General features: G+C 35.4%; 1 protein-coding gene and 1 pseudogene across 11 annotated transcripts in view; one reads left to right on the top strand and one right to left on the bottom strand.

Annotated features, from left to right (window-relative positions):
- The window catches only part of DMD (dystrophin), a 2,329,373-nt gene that overhangs the window by 1,058,669 nt on the left and 1,247,451 nt on the right, over positions 1-23,253 (top strand). The gene's annotated exons all lie outside the window — the stretch shown is intronic.
- Positions 1,346-15,368, bottom strand: LOC140504097 (large ribosomal subunit protein eL14 pseudogene; annotated as a pseudogene).

Here is a 23,253-nt window from a genome sequence, read left to right on the forward strand (position 1 = left end):
GTTTTGAGTGCTCATCCATAGACTTTCTGAAGGACTGTAATATCCTTAATATTTATCAGAAAGTACACTCTATAAGCTATTAGACTCCTCCTCCCACCACAGGTCTGGCTAAATAGATTTAGTTACTCCTTTATATGACCCCATAGCTCAAGTTAAAGCAAATACCTAGGTTCAGGAATTTCTAGAAAAATGACACTCAGGAAAATGATACAATCATGAACTGTATTATTATTTGGCACAGCAAGCAGGCAAACATACACTCATAAAAATACGCATGTATTATATGTCAATAGAAACAAACAGAGGTTTGTCCCCATGTGCAAGAAACTCATCACATTCTATTGGTGAGAAAACATGCTCAAAGTTTGAGTTTAGGTGGCAAAATTATATACTCCACAAACCAGGTTGTTTGAAAATGGCTAATCAGTGCCAGACATAGTAGAGGGCATTGATAATAAGACTCATTTAGTGGAAAAGTTCTTAGAGTCATGTGTAAACACCAAGCTGGAGTTTAGTTTTGGTAGGGAGAGTTTCTTAATTGTACTACAAACTCCTGGGAGGATCTAAAATTAGCTATTTATGGCAGCAGAAATAGAATGACTCAGGGTCCCCGCAATAGGTCAAGAGTTTACCCAATCAAAACCTTCAGACTTTATCTGCTCAACACAGAGTTTGCTGAGGAAAAGTATGTACTGTGTGTTTTGCCTATATGGCTTTATAAGAATTTGGGCAGTTAGGTGGTGCAGTGGATAGAGCACCAGTGCAGGAGTCAGGAGGACCTAAGTTCAAATCTCCCTTTAGACAGTTGACACTCACTAGCTGTGTGAGCTTGGGTAAGTCACTTAACCCGAGTTGCCTATCCTGGGTCATCTCCAGTCATCCTGATGAATATCTGGTCACTGGATTCAGATGGCTCTGGAGGAGAAGTGAGGCTTGTGACCTGCACAGCCCTCCCTCACTCAAAACAAAGTCAAGTGCAAGTTATATCATTATTTCTCTGATGGCATGGTCTTCTTTGGCAATGAAAGATGAACACACATTTATAGGCATTAGGACCACTTAGCCTAGATGACTCCATGTTGAAGTCTTATGTTTATGAATATAACATCAACAGGATAAAATTTACAGTTATCACAGTTATCCTTGCTAACTGGGTTCAAATTTCAGCGAAGGGGAAAAGAAATGAAATATTGCTCAGAAATATTAGAATTTTGGAAAATCATGAATTTTTTTCTTTCTATGATTGTATCAAAGATAATATTTATTTGACATTTGGCAGTCTCTTTTATTTTTTAACCTTTGGGATGGCTGTTTTCTGGGTTGGAGCCTTATAAGCTGGTGCTCTCTACATTAGACCCTTCTGGCCTTGGAGTTTCTGATCTTTTGGACCTGGACCTGCATTCTGACCCTTAGCCTTCTTAAAGGGATCTTCTTGGTGAGGACTTTTGGGGTAGGTGGTATGTTCTGAGCAGTTTCAACCTTACGAGGTTCTATTTGGATAAATGCCTTCTAGAGTTTCTTCACTTCGTGCTTGATAATCATTTTCTTGGCCTTCATAACTTTCTAACATTCAAAATCTGTCACTTGGTTTTCCTTTTCCTAGCTTCAATATTCTTGGCCCATCTTGTGGCTTTCCATTTTTATTGATCTTTTTCTTTCTCCCACTCAGACTTCATACTTCCTATTTGCACTGTGAGGGAAAATGTCTGTGAGTTGCATGCATTTAAATAGCTTAGGCAGCCTCCTCACACCACTGTATGAGCCATCAACCAAAGCCCTATTCTGATCAATAACATCCACAATAATTACCAGCTTAATAACATGTGGCCCAAAGGAAATGTAGGCTCCCTGACCAATTTCCACAGAGTGATCAAATACAATGTTAGCAGTGCTACTTAAGAAGGAGTGGTCTATTGGCTAAAATACTCTGAAGAAATCAAAGTTTCCATCCTGTCCAATCCTTCAGATCGAGTTTACTTGACACTTTTCTCTCTTTCCCCAAAAGGAGATTCTCCCTCACTATCCAGGCCCTGTCAAGAATTGCCATTAAGGCTCTATCTTTTCACCTTAATATACTGTCTGGGGAATCTCTTGCCCTCAGTCAACCAATCTTATTTGTAAGACTTTTCAATGACCTTGTGGTTTATTAAAAGAGAATAAAGGACTGTTTAAGAGCCATCATATAGTGAAAATAGAAAGAAGTTACTGTCTTCAATCATGTATCCTCTCAAAAACATACAAAAACCACTCTTCTCAAACTAATAGAGCAAATTTGCAAACAATGAGGGGACAAATGAGGGGACAGGGAGTACCAGAATACTGGGATTAGTCTCTTGATCAATTTCACTGGCTGATAATTTTCCACAATAACTTTCAATCTGGTCTCTTTTACAGTTCTTGTCCTTAATGGCGATGCTCATGCCTCTTGCCCTTGTCTTTGCTCCAGAGTTTCTGCTTTTGTTACTGCAGCTCTGTCACAATTCAACCTTCTTTACTCCTTGGGCTATAGTAGAAACTGAAGCCTTGGCAGAGAAACTGCCAATAGCCACCAACTCCAGTGGGAGCATGAAAATGACAAAAAGTAGTAAATTTTTTAAAAACCTCTTCCATAGCAAGAGCAGAGGAGATTTGGAGATGAGGCTGGCCCCATTCATTTTCCTACCTTCCTCATTGTTTTCCTACTTCAGTTTTGCTTGTCAGTCTTCTGAAGCAGAAAGGGATGAATATAAACACCTGTCATATTCAGGATTTGACTACTGTAGTGCTCTGAAGGAAGCTAAGAACTTGAAGAGGCAGCAATGAAGAAGAAATGCATTCCACACATGGATGAGGATGATTTATCCAAAGGCATGTGGACCAAAGATGAAATATCATGTGTAAGAAACAAACCAGTTTGACTGGAACTTAGAGTTCAGGAAAAAAGTATTATGAAAAAGGACTAGAAAGTAGGTAGGAACCAGATGGTGGAGAACTTTGAATGGTGATATGGTCAGATCTGTGTTTTGGTACGATCAGTGGGGCAACTGTTTGGAAAATAGATGACAAAGGGTGAAAACAGGAAAGAGGGAATCAATTAGGATGTAATTGCAATAGTTTAGTATTTTACTAAATTATCAATTTAGTAGATCTCTACTAGGATAGATGTCATGTGAGTGGAAAAAGGGGGATAACTATGAGGGATGTCACAAAGGAAGAATATCAACTGCTTGCATAGGAAAGAAAAGGAAGAGTCAAGGATGACTGCAAGGTGGCAATACTTACTAGTTCAAAGTATTTAATTCAAAATATAATGGTTCCATCCTTTTGAGTGGAACCAAATCCAGTACCATAAACCAACTGTGACTCTTCTAATCCAAGATTAGGAGAATATGGTGATAGCATGAAGGTATCTAGACGTATGAACTAATCAACTCTAAGAAAAAAAATGAAACTACTAAGAGGTATGTGCTCATAAAAATGCACCATTATGCTACATGAAATATGAATTTCCTGTCATTTTAATAGCATACTGAGATAAGAAACATTATAGCCGCACTGATCTAAGTCCTTAGCTCTGAAATATATGCGACTCTCAAAGCAAAGTCAGTGACACATCTTTGCATTCCATTTCATATTGGTTTAGAGCCACTAGGTTAATTCAAAATAAAACTTGATAAATGAATTACCAAGTTATATGAACTGATACTTAGAACTATAAATAAACCGCATAATGTAATCATTTAGTGATTACTTTTCACTAAAGAAAACTATGTTTTGTAACTATCGTACAAAGAAAATATTCAGTCCTAAGGACAAATCCTTTCATCAGTTTCTATTATCATTTCGAATTTGTTTATCAAAAGTTGCTATTTATATTTTCGAAAATGCTTTACAATTATTAAGTTTATTTCATGCATATTTGAATCATATTTAAACAATCCTCATTTATTTTTCAAATGATTCATTGTATCTCTCAATAATTTGTCATAGATACACTTTGGCTGGTATTTTCTTTCTTCTAGCTCTTCAGGCGTACATTGAAATGTTCCTTACCAGGTTCTACCTACATTTTGTACATAACTGTTTTAGAGACAGCTATTGTTCCTGAAGTATTTTTTCTCTCCCTAACTTCTTTATATAGATTCACACATGGCAATTTTCCTGCTTCAGCATTTACACTCAAACTCACTTCTGTCTATGCCAGGTGCATTTTAATAATACTACTCTAACTCCTTCAAATCTTACAGTAATACCTTTTTTGATAATTCCCTTACTATAAATTGTAAAAGTTCCAAACTCATACATATGAAAAATCATAGCTCATGATGTGAGTAGATATTTCAAGACTGCTATTAGGCTCTCAGTTCTTTTTAAATTTTGTCAAAAACTATATAAGCTGTGCTATGACCAGTTATAATGGCTTAATAGTAACTATGGCAGACAATTACTGATTTGATATTTATATGAAGACAGTGAATTTTTGGTTGAACGATTTTCTTTATACAGAATGTCCCAAAAATCTCAGTACAGTTTTAAGCCTTCACATATATACATGTAATATATACTTACATACATATACAACATATGTATGTGTATACATATAATATATCTTTATATACATGTATTTGTATTTTATAAAATATTTTAACATCGGGATAATAATTCTTATTAAATGAACCAAAACCATTATTTTCTTTAGATATTCAAAAAATTTAAATTATTTTGGAACTGGGAAGAAATAAAACTAATATGTACCCTAAAGCCTTTGTGATTGCATGCCCTTCCCAATTTGAAATGTCATTAATGTAGTACTTGGTAGCTGGATGGTACACAAAGAGTAAGAATTAGATTTGTGTAGGGTGTTGTCTTTGTCAGATAAAGCCAAATTCTAGACAATGAAAATGAACTGGAGTTTGAGTCTCTGGTGCTCTCATTTCTCTTTCAAAAGTAAGGCGATAGATCCACTCCCCAAAGGTTTCTATCACTTCAGCTACTAATAGGTTTCTGTAATCCCTTCTTCTTAGAAATGAAAGTCATGTGCTCTTTTGCCAACCAGGTTAGAAAATCTCCCAACACACTTTCGGTATCTAAAGCTTCTTGAAGCTAATATTTTCACCTTACCAGACCACAAAGAGTATAATTAATGTAAGGTACATGTGTATATTTCTTTAGATGTTATATCTTTACGTAGTCATATGCTCACTTAATCAACTAACACTTGTCACTTAAAATCTTGAATGACAGACTCCTGGTCAAGAATGAAATATATGTTATAAAGACTAGAAAAAGTATATTTGTATGGTATACTGTAAGTTCAGTAACTGGATAATTAACAATAACACAACAATAATATTTGTTTATATTTTAAAGGTTGATAGGTATTATTTCACTTTCTACAACATCCCTGTGAAGTAGATGTTATTATTGTCACTGTGCTACATATGAAGGAATTAAAGATGAGAAAAGTTACACTAAAGTTTTTCAGGGGTAAACATTTCCTGAATCCGAATCTAGTGCTCTCCTAGCTTTCTCCAAAGGAATTTAAAATTAAAAACAAATCAACAATCAAAAAAGTTGGAGAAGGGGGTTAACTGCTTCTGTGTGCAGATCAGGCTACATGCTATAGAGAGTGGTTACAATATAAGATTACCATTTGTGATGTCTAGAAATTCAAAAGAGTCAAAATCCATGAAAGAAAACAGTAAAATCCACAACCTCAAATGTCTACTTACAATGGCCCAAAGAATGACCTAACTCATGTCTCTGATCTGCTCGATGCCTAACATCTAGTAATGTCATCATGCTATTCTCATCACTAGGCATGTTGCCCTGCTGAATTCCATGATTCTAGTCCCAACAGCATGGCTTCTTTCCTGAACATATTATTTTCTCGTATTTACTGGACCTAGTCTTTAACGGGCATTCATCCCTGGGCATTATGTGAAATGAACCAGACAAAGCATTTCAGCTTCAGTCTGATAGGTATAGTGTCTAGACACTGTCTCTGATAAGGGCAAGCAGACAGCTTGAAAGTTACAGCTATCACATGCAGCTAACAATAGAGAGGCAAAATTCTTCTAGGCTTAGACTCAGGGAATAATTTTTAAATCTTTTGGAAAAGATCGAAGCCTTTTTTTAATAGATTGTTATAGATTTGTTGTAGACAACTAGACCTTCTAACAGTCTTAGACATTGCCAAGATCTCCTCTGACTTAGCTGCAGATGAATTTGTCAGAACAGAAGGTAAGCTAAGGAGGATCACTCCTTTCTACCTACCCAACTCAAATTCCTGTCTCTATCATGCATAATTGAATTCTTTGTTAGAGTAATTTGACAGTGAAAGCCTGTCCCTCTCTCTACACTAAAAATGAAAGCAAGGGGAAGTGACAGAGAATAATCTAAATACTTGGTATAGTCCTGCAGAAAGGAGGGGAGACCTAACACTCAGAGTAAGCTGGATTCAGCAAAGAAAAGCAAGAATTTTTTGTTTTGTTTTATGTGTATGTATGTGTGCGTGTTTGTATGTGTGTATATACGTATATGTGTATACATATGTGTACATATGTGGGGGGTACATATATATTAGGGGAAAGCTCAAAGATGATATAAGTATATGACAGTGTGAATAAGATGATGATAACACAGAAAAGAGGCAAAGATATTAATTTAGGGAAATTGGAGGGAATGTTTCTATTTTCTCTGTTACAGAAAATAGCCTTTGAACTGGAAATGACCAATAAAAATGGACTATCTTACAACTCAAGATAAGTAAGGAGATGGTAAAGCAGCACTTAGCCGCCCAAGATGAATTTGAGTCATCTAGACTAGATCAGTTACATTTTTGGATAGTTAAAGAATTGACATATGGTGTTACTGAGCCAGTCAGTGAAATTTGAGAACTCATGGAAAATGGGAGAGTTACTGCAGGAAAGGAGAAATTTAAATGTTGTTTAGATTTTCAAGAAAGGGGAAGATAATAGAATTGCTTACCTATAAGCCTAGGTATATGAATTATATTTCTGAGAAAAATCTAGAATAGATTAGAATAGAAATATAGAATAGAACGATGGTTAGTGAATATTTAGAGAAAGAAACTGGTTATAAAGATCCAGCATTATGGCTGTTGAAATACTAAACAGGGAGATACGCTGTTTGATAAAGTATTTCATACCATTCTTGCGGAAAAGATAAAGAGATATAAGATAGACAATAAAGCATGAATTCATTACTGATTGAATGGGCAGACTCAAAGTGTTACTATTATTGGCTCAATGTCAATTTGGCATGGGAGAATGTGTACTAGTAATCTGTGTATGACCATGTGCTACTTAATTACAACAGTGACAGATAAAGTCATGGATGACAAACTTATTAATTTGCAAGTGATAGAAAACTTGAAAGGATAGCTAACATACTAGATGACAGATTCAGCATCAATTTTTTTTGACTCAGTGGAGTATTGGGCTAAATATAATAAAAATTGAATTGGAATAGTTCAAATTTTATTATTTAGTTTAGAAATGTAAACCTCAAAAGTTTAAGATGGGTGAGACATAGTTGGCCAACAGTTTATAGATACATGGAATATTGTATTCAGAATTTGGAGCCACATTTTAGGAAGGACTGTTAAAAATGGACAGTGCCCAGAGGAAAGCAATCAGGATTGTAAACATCTTTATACCCATGTCATGTGAGGATTTTGAAGGAACTAGAGATATTTAGCCCAGAGACAAAAAGATTCAGGCCAGACATGGTATTTGAAGGGATATCATGTGGAAGGGGCATTAAAGTAGTTCTTTTTGGTCTCAGAAGGAAAATCAGGAAAAGTTAGTAGAAGTTGTAAGGAATCAAATTTAGGCAGTCAAAAAATTCTCATTATCTAAAATAGAATGGACTACTTTTTTAGTATATTCCCCATGATTAATATTTTTCAAGTCAAGTCTCGTTGACTCCTTGTGACATATGCTATAATAAGAATTCTTTTTCAGGAATTAATTAGTATGGATAGCCACTATGGTCCTTTCTAGCTCTACAAGGCTTTTATTTTGTATTTGCTGTGATGTGAAAGGTCACAGCAAGGAGACTGAGAGGAGAGAAAAACTGAATAATGGTACAGATGCAAATACATGAAATCTGAAATCCTCTCTTGACAGAGGGAACTGAATCCACTTTTTTCTCTTCTGCTGAGATGTCTTCTAGGAGTGCTACCTAACTATTCCTTCATCTAGTTTCACGCTACCCCTGAAGTGAAGTACATTTTCACTTCTCTAACTGAATGGGAAATATGCCTCTGTCAAGAGTCCCTATCTTAAATAATTCTCATTTGGCAAAGCTAGAATGACAGGCTGACTTTAAAGCTAAACCTACTAATTAATCAATGTCAGTATCAGTAACATTTATTATTTACTATATGCCAGGCACTGTGCTAAGGGCTGGGAATATAAAGAGTGGAAAAGAAAAGAATCCTCCTGACCTCAAGGAGGTCACATCTGAAGGGGAAAACAACATGTAAAAAATAATTATGTACCCATAAGATAGCTACAGAATAGATGAAAAGACCATATGGTTGACTTAAACATCACTTGTGCCATGTTTCTTAAGAAATAGATTGTGGACATGGAAATATGCAATAAGGCTTCCACTACCTATGAGTTTGGTATAGTACCTTTCTCTTATATAGTTGATTTCTCATAATCAAGTAAAGATAATGTGTGATAAAGAAAATGGGATAGTATCCATAAAATGAGAGGAGTTGCTTTTTAAACCTAGCCTAAGTGTATTTTTTTAATGTGAAATGAATCAAAGAATGCAACAGTTGCCCAGAAAATCTTACATTTCTTTTTCTTTCTGAAATTTATCCTTGTCTAAAAATTTCTGAACTTTCATAATATGACAGAATTAGTCATGAGTAAAAGAAAGCTTCATTGTGTCCAATTCATTGCTATTAATGGGCAAAGATCTCATGTCAGAGAAAAAGGTTATTCTCTGGCCTAAAATGGTAGTCCTTTGCCATTTACAATGCCAGATGTGTAGGTGATAGAGGAATTGGGTTTTTCTATTACGGGCTATAAAGGGGCAGCCTACAAATGCTAATCTGGAATCTTTCTCCATTTTATGATGTCTTCATAAACATTATAATATCTGGAAACATTATAGTTCTTTCAGTGAATTCTAATCTTAGAATACTTTATGTTACCATTATTACATATTAGGCAGCTAAGTAGTACAGTGGATAGATTTATGGGCCTAGAGTTTGGAAGATGAGTTCAAATAAAGTCTCAGACACTTAATAATTTTGTGACCCTGAGCAAGTCATTTCAGCTCTGTCTCCCTCAGTTTCTTTAACTGAAAAGAGAGTGGTAATAACAATAGCAACTGACTTGTAGCATTATCAAATGAGGTGTGCTAAGCACAGTACCTGGAGCATCGTAGACACAATACGATCTTGTTTCCTTCCTTCAATTATATAGAAAAATTAGAGGGAGATAGCAACCGGACAGGTAATTTCTTTGCTATTAGGAACTCCCAGGTGAGAAAATTCCATCTATCATTTCAAGTTGGCACTTTCTCTTACTTAGAGACTCACCTAGATCACTGGGAGTTTATGTGACTTGTATAGAATTGGACAGATAGTATATATCCGTTGCAGAACTTGAGCCAAGATCTACCTAGCTTTAAGGCCAGCTCTGTGTCCACTATGCCACACTTCCTTATATTTGATACCATAACCTTTATAAGTTCTACTTAATTATTTTCTTTGCCCAGAAGGGTTGGAAAAAATCATTAATTTAGTCAACAGAAGGTAATAGTTTTCTTAAGGTGATAACTTCCCACATGTCCCATTAATTTTGTCCTGTAAATGTTAGCATAATTTTTGAAATGTATATCCTCCATAATAGCAAAGTTCAGCTACTCAAATATACTAAGAGTGTGGTATTTTGTTTTTGGTTTTTTAAATAATTCAGTCAGGCATTTGATTTTATATTCAGATTTTGCTTCAATACAGAAAATAGTACATTCTCTGTTTTAAAACTTTAGCACTTTCTTTAGTTAATCCATTGAACTCAACACTACCCTTGGCCCTTAATTCTCGTCTCTTATCTGATCACTGCTCATAACTTGCAAAACCCCTGCACCATCTATTTGTCTTTTCCACTTCTACTTGCGTATTGCTTAACGGAGTAAGAAGAAATCACTTTACTGAGCAGGAACCACTTCCTATGGAAACTATGGCTGAGGATAACTGACAGGTCTCAAATCGGTTGGTGAGTTAAGGGGATGTCTACACCAAGCAAATGAACATTATTACCCAGCAGAGTGGGGACATGGGAACAATTTGTTCGAATAAGCATGAAGGTGGCTGATGTGGGCACTATGGAGTCCCTAGATCTTTCATCAGACATCAGAGATGCCAGCATCATCCCCTGGATGACAGGACATTGCCAGTCATCCTGACTTTTATCTTGCTTTGGACTCTAGTGATACTGGAAGAGAAAGTGAGGTTGATAATTTGTGCAACTCTGCTTCATTTAAATCCAATTCATGAAGAAATCAAGACATCATCCTGTGATGTCATTGGTTCACTTCAAAGACAAAGGACAAACAACCAAACAACGTTGTCAGTGCTCTCTCCTCAAATTTTCACATTTTTGCTGATATGTTTTACTTCCCAATAGAGTGTAAGTTCCTTGAGGGCAGTAATATTTTTTCTTTCCTTTTGGTCTTTGTATCCAATATACAAAGTAGACATACTTTGACTTCAATATACAAAATGGATACAATATGTATCCAATATACAAGTATATATGTACAATATACTTGTATATAGTACAAACAAACATGAAAAAGTGTTTGCTTCACTGAATTGAACTGTATCAATTTGGTTCATGATAAATTTATTTTATTTTTTTAAATTTCAACAGAACACTCATTGCTAGGTAGACATCTTTTTTTTCCCCTCCCTGATAAATGCCTTGTCACATTACTTCAAATCTCTTCTTCTTTCCTCAAACCCACTCACCTCTCCCTCCTTTGAAGACTCCTTACTTTACTGGGGAAAAAAAAAAAAACCTACCCATCTACCTTGAGCATCATCCATTCTCTCATTCTTTGCTGCTTCTTTCAGAAAATAGGAATCCTTTTCTCTTTCCAAGACCAACCCTTCAACTTAATTCCTTGATTCTATCTCCATCTGTCCCTTCCAGTCAGTAGATCATCATTTATCAAATACCTACTGTGTGCCAGGCAAAGTGCTATGTGCTGATGCTAAAAAGACAAAAATGAAACAGTCTCTACCCTCAAGTAGCTTACATTATGCCTGGGGGAAAGAATACATAGATATAAAAGTATATACAACATATATAGATATGCATACACAAATAAATATATGTACTTATGAAAAACAAACTAATTTAAGGGAGAAAGGGAGTAGTATCTGAGAAGATCAGGAAAGGCTATGACATAAGCTAAGGTGGAAGTAAGGAAGGTATGCATTTCATTCATGGGGCATGACCAGTGCAAAGGCATGGAGGTAGAATATGAAATGTCATTGATGAAGAATAACGAGAAGACAAGTTTGGGTGGATCATAGAGTGTGTGAAAGGGATTAACAAATAAGTACAACAGAGGTAGGTTTTCACAAGCATGTGAATGGTTGTAAAGGAAAAAAAGAGGAGTTTGTATTTCATTCTTGAAGTAATAGGATATCAGTAATTTTATTGCATGTGTGAAGAATTCTTTATAAAAATTATTTTAGCAGTTGTGTGGAGAACGGTTTGGAGAAAGAGATTTGAGGTAGGGAAACAAAATTAGGAGGCTTTTCAATAACTTAAGTGTGAGATAATGAGGCCATGAACTGAGAGAGCAGATATATGAATAGGAAAAAAAGATAGGGGACAAATATGAGAGTTGTAGTGATGATTGTAGAAGCCACAAGACTTGGAAACTAAATGGATGCTCATGGAATCTACATGAATGATTGGGGATCCTGCTTCTGGACATATCCCCAGTACTTGGCCTTCATTAGTCAAGTCCCCTGTTATAGATAGATAGAACAAAAGAGATTAAGGAGTCAAGAGAAAAGTTAGAGTTACACATTTGGGTTACAGGTGGTGATGCCCTTACCCAACATTCTTGAGGTCTTTGTCATTTTCTTCTGACTTTATTAACGTACCAGGGAAATCTTTGAGGTGGTATAGTGGATAGAGAACTAGTCCTGAAGTCAATGAATACCTGAGATAAAATCCATCCTCAGACACTTACTGTGAATATGTAACTCTACTTCTACTTACCTTAGTTTCCTCATCTTTAAAATGAGGATGATAATACCAGCTTCCTGTCAGGATCATTATGAGAATTAAAGTAATATTTCAAAGATCATCACATATGATAAAGTTACGACCATTGTTGAATATTGCTAATCACCTATTGATACCTTCACTGAGGATGCCTTTAATTCATAGACAAATAGTTCTCATTAAGATTTTGCATGGATGGAAGACTATGCATACATATGTATATATTTATACACAAATACATTTCTGTATGTGTATGTAGTGTGTATATACAGTCAAGCCTCAGTATTCCCACGTTTAACTTTAATGACTACAAGCATCTGAGTTATTTTATTAGTCAATTCATTTTCATTTTCACACTTACAATAATATACATTTGTGGTTATAAGCAGCGGAGAAAAAAACAGAGGTGCGAAGTGTGCAGGTTTGTGGAGCTGGACATTTCCCTGGTCTTGTTCATTCTGCTGTTGTAAAGAGTTCCCTGTGCATTCGCTGCGTATTTTCATTGTCTGCTTTTAAAACTCAAGTTTTGGGTTGTGGGTATGCGCCCAAAGCATTGTGCAAGTCCTTGGGCTCTAGGCTCCAAGGTGATAGCCTCACTTCAGTGAGTCTTAACATCTTCCAACAGCAGAGCCTAAAGTCCCAGCAACCTCTCCTTTGGTTTTCAGAAGGCAGCCAAGGTAGAGATTTACAACAGGGTAGTATACAGTACGACACTCTCACACCACCATCTGAAAGAGTGGAAGGTAAGATTCAGGTAAAAAGAAAGTTTTAGTTTTAAGAACTTTATTTGCTGTATAGTATTTCAGGTGGTATAAAAAATGAATATTGCCAGAAATATTATTTTTGTTTTTGTTTTATTGAGGTGTTAGCACAAAAGTTCACAGAATTCTAGGGAATTAGTAGCAAGAGGACATGGTTTCTATGTTACCAACTGAATTTTATAGATGATTTCATTGTTACTGTGTCAGGAAAAGTGCATATAATGAGAATTAATGTTTTATCATAAAACAGTGTATGCAGGAAAAGTGTATTTTCAATAACTTTTAGTGAAAGAATATCATTAAACTAAAACCAGTATCAAAGGAAATCCTGGAATCATTATAGATGAGAAAGAAATGGCACAAAAGACAGGAAAAAGCAGCTCAAATCAATCAGATATTTATAGTGATCTATTTTTAAAATTAATAAAAATATATTTCTTTTACTTCTCTACTAAAAAGGGGAAGGACAAAATAAGAGCCTCACTAAAAATGTGTGTAGTCAAGCAATGCAAAATTATTTTTTATTGTTATTATGATTGTTCTTTCCATGAACAAATAAATGTTTATTAAGTTCCTACTGTGTACCAAGCGCTATGCTAACTTCTGGGGATAGAAACTTATAATCTCATGTAAAGAAGTTTACTCTTCATTGCAAAGAAATCAGTTACAAATCCTCTAGTTGTCAGGTCTTAGAATGTTTGGTGGCAACAGTTTGCCAGTTTTTGTTTTTCATTTTTAACCACACTTTTCTTTGTACTTAGTGCAATTGAGTCTATTTCAGTATATGTTTGATTCTTGAAATGCTTCATTTCCTTGTATTCCCAAAATTCATTGCAATATCTCTAAGTCATTGAAATGTGCTATTTAAGTGCAATAACTTTTACTCATTTCCTCAGAGTAATGTTCATTCTTAAAAATAAAATAATTAACAACACAAAAAATGTGTGGCTCCAAATCTAGCACTTATTCAGCAGTGATCTTAGTAAAAATGAGCAAACAAGCTCACTCTTATTTCATCTAGACAAGGTGAAATGTTCTGAGACAGACTTATGCCACTAGAAGCAAACATGCATAATCAGTGTGGCCATAAAATTAAAGCATATCTAAATTATTGCTTGTCCCTAGTATTAATAATTGGCTCCCATTTCCTAAAAACAAACTCAGGTCTACCCCACTTCCTACCAGTGAAGTGTAACAGAAAGCACCCCGACATATACAGGAGGGCCTCTTGTACAGGTTCTTGGATCTGCATTTCTAAAAAGAAAGCAAATTTCAAGGGGTTCAAAAATCACTTTGATCAAGCACATATATCATTCACTTGCTTCAGGAAAAAGTCAGTATCTGAACTTCAGAGAAAATGCATAGAAGTCAAAATCAACACACAGTGCTTCCAGCTGCCTGACATAAGCAATACATACATCATAAATCAAGACAGATAACTGTCTGACCATACATACAGAGTTACTAGACACCGATGCACCAACATCTGGGTTTTCAAGCCAGGGAACTGCATAGCAGCTTCCCAGAGTCTCATCTGGCACACAAACCTTCTTCCAAAAACTAAGCCCCAAAGTCAAACCTCACCTCAGAGTCTTAATACACTTTTTAGAGCCAGAGGGCATCATAACCCTTGAGAACCACTGCCTCATTAACAAAAAGTATGAGCCTTCCTACAAATCTTCCCAGGCCCATTAATCGAAGGGGAAGATCTCCTTTAATTACACTATTCAATCAGAGGCATTTGATTACACTAAAACAAACAAAAAAATGCATTATCAATACATAAGCCTAACCCTTCTCAGGAAAAAAAAAAATAGAATAAACCGACTTATGCCCTGACATCCCCTCATACTATTGTTACGTCTCTCTTCCTTTCCAATCAGAGACCTAGATAGTTTTCCAAACTCATTCTCTCTACTTTCTTAATTTCTGGTTATTCCTTGTCGTTTGACTTAAATTGCCCTTTTCCAGGTTACTAAAAATCTAGCTGTGAAATCCATTGACCTTTTTATTTATCCTTACTCTACTATCTGTAAACCTATCAACTTCTATTTCTTAGAGATTTTTTCTTTTTGTCTTTCATGACATAGATTTCTACTGTTTGTCCTCTTATCTGATTTCTCCTTTGATGAATAATAATAAACTTTTACCTCTTAAGTAGAAGTATGTCACAAAGTTCTTCCTCTGCACATATATGTGTGTATAAAATTTCCTGGATTTTCTTTAAAACTGAAGCTGATTCAATTACCCTTTCTATATCAATGGCTTTCAGATTGATACATTCATCCATAGCATCTCTCTTAAACTCTAGTCTCACATCACCAACTGTCATTGAACGTCTTCACTTGGATTTCTCATTGGCATCTCAATTTCAATATATCCCAAGTAGAGTTCATTGTTTTCTTCTCTAAACCTACCCATCCTCTATTTTTTTCTGCTTTCTTTTGAGGCACCACTATTTCCCCAATTCCTCAGGTCTATTACCTTTTCCTCTGCCTCACCAGTTTTCCAAGTCTTGTCATTTCACAGTAGCTCTTGCATCTGCCCCTTTCTCTCCATTCACAGTCATGCCCCAGTTCAGGTCCTCATCATCTCACACTTTGTATTACTGCAGTGGCCTCCTAATTGGTCTCTCTGCTTCTAATTTATCGTTTATCTCCAATCCATTCTTCTCACAGCTGCCAAAATCATCTTCCTAATGCACAAGTCTTATTATGCTATTTCTCTGCTGAAAAATCCTCAGTACCTCCCCATTGTCTAAAAGATAAAATGACTTTTCTTAGGCCTGTCATTTAAAGTCATCTATAATCTAGCTCCCACCTACTTCTTTTCTAGATGTTTTATATCATTCACTTTCAAGAACACTATGTTTGAATGAAAATGATCATTCCATCTCCCATGTCCATGTCTTTATAGGGGTTTCCCTCAACCAGGAATGTGTTCTCCCTTCCTCCTTTTAGAATTCCTGGTGTCTTTCTTCCAAGACTCAGCTTAGGTTTTATCTCATCTATGAAATCTTTCCTACTTACTGGTGCTCTATCCCTTCTCAAAATGTCGTATTTACTTTTCTGCATATGCTTTGTCTCCCAGTAGAATATAAGCTCATTCAATTTAAAACACATATAGTCATCATTTACTGTATGTGAACTAGCCATGGGGTATACAAAGACAAAGGAAAGACAGTCCCTATCCTCAGTGTGACCACTCTACTCCCTTCATATATGGGTATTATTTCATTGTATTTCTTTGTTTTCTAGTGCCTATAACAGTGTTTTGAACATAGTAAGTGCTTAAAAATGTTTATTGAATTGAAATTGAATTTTCTTGACGTGGTCAGATCATTGTAGTAGTATATTTAGCTGTCTCAATAAATAGTTTATTTATGCACTGAAAAGAAACCAAGCTTGTCAACGAATAACAATGCTGTTTCTGTTTTGACATGAAAAACAGAAAGTTAGTATATTAGTTAGTATATCTCATGACATAATATTGACTTGCCAAAATGATCTACATATCTTTCAGTTTTTTAGATGACCCTAAAGACAAAGAACTTGGAAATTTAATTTTTCAATTGATCGCAGCTGACAGAGAAATGAAAAGATGCTTTATATTTTTATTTCCTGATATTGTTAGAACAATTTGTGCCTATTTGGGAGACACTAATACAATTAATCTTTCTTACTGAAGATACCATCACAAATAGATCAGAGTAGCTATTCTTAATGCTGGGGAGAAAAGAAGTATATTATATTCTTATGGGGAACATGGCAGTCCCTCAGTTTCAAACTGTCTCTATATAAGTACTTTCCATTATTCTTTTATTTTCTGCCATATAATATCTGCTCACTCATTGTTAACTTAGCAATTATCAAATAATTTCATTTTTATAAAATGGGACTTTAAAACAAATATTTGTAGCAAGCATAAGAGATAACAGAAGAGAGACCCATAGCTTGGAAAAAGATGATAAATTAGTTACAAAATATAGAAGTCAGGGCTATTCAGCCATTATTTTGTTCCTGTCTTCTCAAGAAAGGAGAACAATCTTTAGAACTGAACAGGCATAACAAATTTCATAGAGCATCTAGGTGGCACAGTGGATAGAGCGCCAGCCCTAAAGTCAGGAAGACCTGAGTTCTAATTTGGCCTCAGATATTCACTAACTGAGTGATCTTGGGAAGTCACTTAGCCCTGTTGACCTCAGCTCCTCATGTGTTAAATGAGTTGGAGAAGTAAATGGCAAACCACTCCATTATTTACATCAAGAAAACTCCAAATGGGGTCACAAAGGATCAGACACTACTGAAAGGACTCAACAGTAACAAATGTCATGAAGAGAGAATTCTGAAACTACATTAATTGAATTTAGATCTGTAGATCCAGATGAATTATATTTGTGGGGGTACTTATAGAGGTTTGATACCAGAGCTACTCTTGGTAATATTTGGTGAATTATGGGAAATAAGATAGGTATTAGATGATTGGAAATGGGCAGATGTTATTTTGATTTTCACAACTGAAGAAATGGTATCTTAGAAACTATCAATAAGATTGATGTCAATTCCTATAAAATTCTAGTATGTTTTATTAAGCAGATTATTTACATTCACATTAAGATGCAGTAGTTAATAATACAGTAATCACAAGTAATCCCAAACTAACCTGATCACTTTTTAGTCTAAAACATGATTCATTTCATATCCACATGGGTATGAAAAGGCTCTGTCCTTTTTTATATCTATATTTTCTCTCATAGAGAATCTTTGAACTCTTACAGGTTAAATTATTTTCTCTCTCTACATACATATGTGTATATATGTATATGTTTTCAATGTTATCTTTATGTGAATTCTCTAAGGTCTGTACATATACTGTTAATCTCTCTTCTAAGATCATTATATCATTGACTTGTGAGATCTTGAGTCACTAACTGCCTATTGAAATTTCAAATTTGATGTCCCACAGAAATCTCAAATGAAATATGTTCCAAATGGAACTTATTACCCTTTCTCATAAATCAACATGTCTTCTTATCTTCCTTTTATTGTTTTAGGAACCACCATTTTTCCATCCATTCAAGTTCATCCATGGATGTCATTCTTGATTTTTCACTCTTATCATGTATCATCTGGTCAATTTCCAAATCTTATCATCTCTATCTTTACAATTCTTGCATATGTTTTCTTCTATTCCCTCACACAACCACTACTTCTTGCCTAGACTACTTTGTAATAATCTCATCATTGGCCAATCCTGGCCATTGCCAAATGGTGTCCTCTATATTACTCTACCATCTTGCTAATCCTCCTTATACCCCTCCCACAAGACAACTGGACTCTAGCCTAGGTCCTTGGGCTTTGATAGATGAGATTTTGTCTCATATTTCTCATAAGCAGGCCTCAATATCACTTCATTGCTATTTCTGAACTATACTTCCTTGTGTAGTACTATAACTGTTCCTTACACCTGTATCCTCACCTCTTAGACAATGCCAGACATATAGTAAGCATTCAATAAACATTTTATCATTTATTATCCTTCCTGTCCCTAGTTTTTTCCTCTAATCCATGTTCCAAACCCCTTCCAAAGCCAAGGAATCTAGAAGAAAGAGGTAAGGGAAGAAAGGATTCCAGACATGGGGGACAACCAGTACAAAGCTACAGAGTCTAACGATAAAGTGTAGTATGTCTAGATCAGCAGAAAGGGCAATGGAGCTTCACTGAAGAATACTTGTAGGAGAGTAAAAAGTGAGAAGTCTGGAAAAATAGCAAAGAGCCAGGTCATAAAAAGATTTTAAATATCAAATAGAGGGTTTCATATTTTATATGAAGGTAATAGGAAGCCATTGTTGTTTACTGAATTGGAGGGAGGGATGCACCATCACCCTTTCATTTTATGAAATTCACTTTATTACTGAATAAAGGATAAATTTGAGTGGAGAAAAATTTGAGGCAGGAAGACTAGCCAGAAGGCAATTGGTTGTACAGTAGATAGAACACTTGACCTGGAGCAAGGAGGACCTGAGTTCAAATACAGCTTCAGACACTTATTAGCTGTATAACCCTGGTTAAGTCACTTAACCTCTGTCTGCCTCAGTTTCTTCAACTGCAAAATTGGGATACAAAAGCACTTATCCCCCACAATAAGTTTGATTATCAAATTTGTGCTTAGCATCATGCCTGGCACATAGTAGGTGGTTGGTAAGTTCTTTATTTCTTCCTTCCTTCTTTCCTTCCTTTCTAACTTCTTTTCCACCAGCCCTTCCTTCCTTTCTTCCTTCCTGTTGCAATAGCCTAGCTATCAGGTGATGAAACTCTATTGCAGTGGTAGCTATACATATATAGAGATAGAAGTAAGCATATAAGAGATATTGTGAAGGTAAAAATGACAAGGCATGGCAATAGATTGAATATGTGGTATGAGTGAAAGAGTAGAGTTGAATATGAAATGGTGTTTGTGACTGGAAGCTGGTGATTAGGTTGGGAACAATCTTTGACAGCAGTAGGTAGGATCAAGGATTCATGTCCAGGGTTTTGACTTGGCAAAGAAAAGGTTAGCCTCTTTGTATGAAATGGGGTGAAAGAGTAGACAGTGGTAAAAGACATCTGAGAGATATGAGATGAAGAGGAGGTAAGAGGAGGCTGCTCTTGGCAAATGTTCAGTGACCTCACATGTCATGTTAAGGTCTTTAGATGGGAGTGAGTTGGGATTAGGAGTCATAAAGCAGAGTCATAAAGATCAAATGTTAAAAGATTGCAATCGGATAAAGGAATTGGGGGTTTCATTTACAAGGTAGTGCAATATTTGTTGGAGATGAAAAGATCAAAGTTATGGCTGTCTGTCTGCATTTGAAGTAGACTAAAGAAACAGATCAAGAAAATTGAGTATCTTGAAGAAATTGGAAGTTAGAGTATTTGGGGGAGTATCAAAATGTAGATTAAAGTCTCCTAATTTGTAGCCTAGAGTTGGTGCTGAGACAAGTATTTACAGCTCAAAATGGAAAACATTAGGTGATGAGAGCTTGACCTTTAGGTCAATTCTTAAAAACCATTAGGCTCTAGACTGTGTCACAAGTTTGGATATCATTATACTCAAAGGATACAAATAATTAATTTTCATTTGATTCAAGATATATACACAGAAATATATACATACATGTAGATATCTGTAAGATGATTGAATCTGGCCACACTCTCTCTGGGCCAGGCTTGTTATAATTTTGGATTAACCCCCAAATAAAACATGTACCCTCTACCATTACTATCCCAGAGTCAGGACTGCTATATCATGCCTAAGGGTTCCAGGGTACCCCGAGGGGTTTGGGGTATTTCTTTATTCTGCCATCAACTCAAGTCCTCACTAGCTTATTAAATTTAGGGAACTACCATAGAAGTGGCAGGAAGGGAGGATGAAGGGTTCACAAGTTAGCTCAAAACCTACGTAGCATCAATCTAAACAAGTTCATGTTAAAAGTTATTATTTCTGGTGACTTTGAATGAACTGCAGTCCCAAACCCTTGCTCCTCAGAGCACAGACTCTGAGATGGCCTTAACACTTGACTTGGATTCCTGGATTCCTGTGGCCTTCACATCCAGCACACATTGGAGTCACCACTCCCTGCAGCTAGAATGAAAAAGAACAAAAGAAAATACCAAAAGATCCAGTCCCATTTCTTGGTGCTATATGTATATGATCTGGGAAGGAGGAGGCAGAGTTTCCCATTACCTTTTTCCTTATAGAATAGTTTTCTCACACCTCACAAGCGAAGGAGTCATCTCACTCCCTTAAACATGAATGCATCACAAATTACTTTTGGAACTGATACAGGACTTTTTGAAGTTACTAACAGTTCTGCAGAACCAATGAGCAAAGGGTCCTTTCAAACACATGAAAGACCAGCTGAGATGGTTACAGAATGTCCAGAAATGCTCCAGTCTTCACTATTGTTCCAGAAGCAGTTCTCCAGCATCCTCCATGTGCATCATACCATCTTCGTAAACTAATAAGGTTTGCATATGCATCAGACATTCATTACACACCCAAGGAGTATTGATAATAGACAAAAATTCAAAATGGGGAGAATTTTCTCCTGATTTATTCAATATTTTAACTACTTTTTAAAAAAATGAACCAAGACATAATGTTCACGCCTATCATATTTATTGATTGTACAGATCTAAGACATAGAATTAATAATTTACAGGTCAGAATCAGGATCCAGAATGTCTGGAATGGCTGGAACAAATGTTAGTTCAAATCTGTTAAATGGGATGAAATTTAATGCTCTGTACTTACTCCATATTCCCTATTTTAAAAATCAGTTTAAATGAACAGGAGACAAGGGAGGTGTGACTTGATAGTCACTCACGGAAGGGAACTGTTCTGAGAGTCTGATGTGGTGGCCAAAATAGATGAATTTTTAAAAGGACTTTTTGCCTCATTAAAATAAATTTATTGTCCTCTTACTCAGATGCCTTAACATTACATAGAAGGGAGCCTTGGTTCTGCCAGAAGAGGAAAAGATCTTTCAGGTTGGAAAGATTTTGAGTATGATCCTAGTGCGATAAATTGTGCTTCTTTCCTCTGAAGAGCTAAATTCTGAGTGACTCATCACCAGCTTCGGGATAATTAATATTATAGGCCTTAATAACTCATAAATACCAACTACTATAGCAGGGAAGGTTTATGAACTGCTCTTGCAGGAAATATCCACAATGGTTGTCATACAGTCTTGACTTATTGAAGAATAAATGTTCTAATGAAAAATATCTCCACTAAACTCTGCAGGTTACTTTTAAAGAGCCAAGATTTCAACTCCATTATATGTACCAACAAATTCTTTGTCGGCGTACAGATTAAGCTTGCAGCTGTGGTGATAGCCCCTAGCTTTTGTAGTATTATTGAACACCACAATATAAGAATACTATTGACAATTGAGAGAAAGATCAGCAGTCTCTCTGTTATTGAGCCTGGAGAAGACTAAAAAGAGGCTTGAAAGGTGATGATAAATATTTGAAGTCAAGGAATAAAGAAACATTAATTGATCACCTACTGTTTGTCAGGAACTCAGGAATCAAATACAAAAGTCATACAATCCCTGTTCTCTGAGTCTTATATTCATTTACTATGTATGAAAGAAAAACAAAATAATTCTACATAACTTCTGAAGTGGTAAAAGAATCAAAGGATAGAAGTTATAGATCACCAGGTTTGGACCAAATGAGGAAAAATCTTCTTAAAAATTAAGTCAATCCAAAAACAAATCAAGTGGGTCAATGTTAAGACACTTGAGTTATACAGGCAAGACAGGAGAAAAACATTAGTCTGTACAGACAGAACTTCACGCTGACAAAAATGTTAGTTTCCAAAATGTCAAAAAAGCCAAAAAATTAGATAATATAATTTTCATTATTCATTGTAGAATTTTTGGTAATTTATATATATACACATATATATTTAGCATTTATATGAAAATTCTTCTCTAATTTCATTTGGAAAGATGAGTAAGGACTGTTTCTTTCATTTCACTTCTTCCTTCAATTTTTAAAAGGGAGTTTTCACCAAACTTAATGAAAGAAGATCTGATTAAAAGAAAATATGATCACGGTATTCTGGATAATTTCTAGGGTAATATTATTAATTAAATTTATACATCCCAAAAGAGCAACACTCCAGTCTTTTTAATGCTTTTATACTACATGTATATATTTGTTATATGTCTAAGCATACACCCATATCTAAGTGGAATTGCATTATGGATTAGGAGAGGAAGATAATGTGTTCTTATTTTTCTGATGAAACATATTAAAAATTTACATTTCTCTGTCTCTAAAATCTTTGTTCTTTCCCTGAGCTATATTGTAATACAGGTTTTTAAAAAATAATAAAGTTCCATTGTGTGTAAAATGGCCTAATGATGAGTCATTCCCTTACTTCCCATAGCAAGAAAGCAGGACACCTCAGCAATGATTGATCACTGTTAAGTGAGAGCATTTTCTGCATGTCTGAATGTCCCTTAAATTTTCTCAAAGACAAGTCTATGAATAAGAGGACAGAAGGAATATGTGCAACAGGGAAACATAGAAATCCCTTTCTGAAATAAATACTGAACTTTCTTCCCTTCTGGTTCACTACCCGTAATGAAGTCTAGTATTTTGTATGGCCTGTTTTTGAATCTCAGACAGTGTTATCTGTTATTTACAGCTGCATTTCTCTTT

The sequence above is a fragment of the Notamacropus eugenii genome, chromosome 5 (genome assembly GCF_028372415.1).
Source record: "Notamacropus eugenii isolate mMacEug1 chromosome 5, mMacEug1.pri_v2, whole genome shotgun sequence".
Taxonomy (NCBI): Eukaryota; Metazoa; Chordata; class Mammalia; order Diprotodontia; family Macropodidae; genus Notamacropus; species Notamacropus eugenii.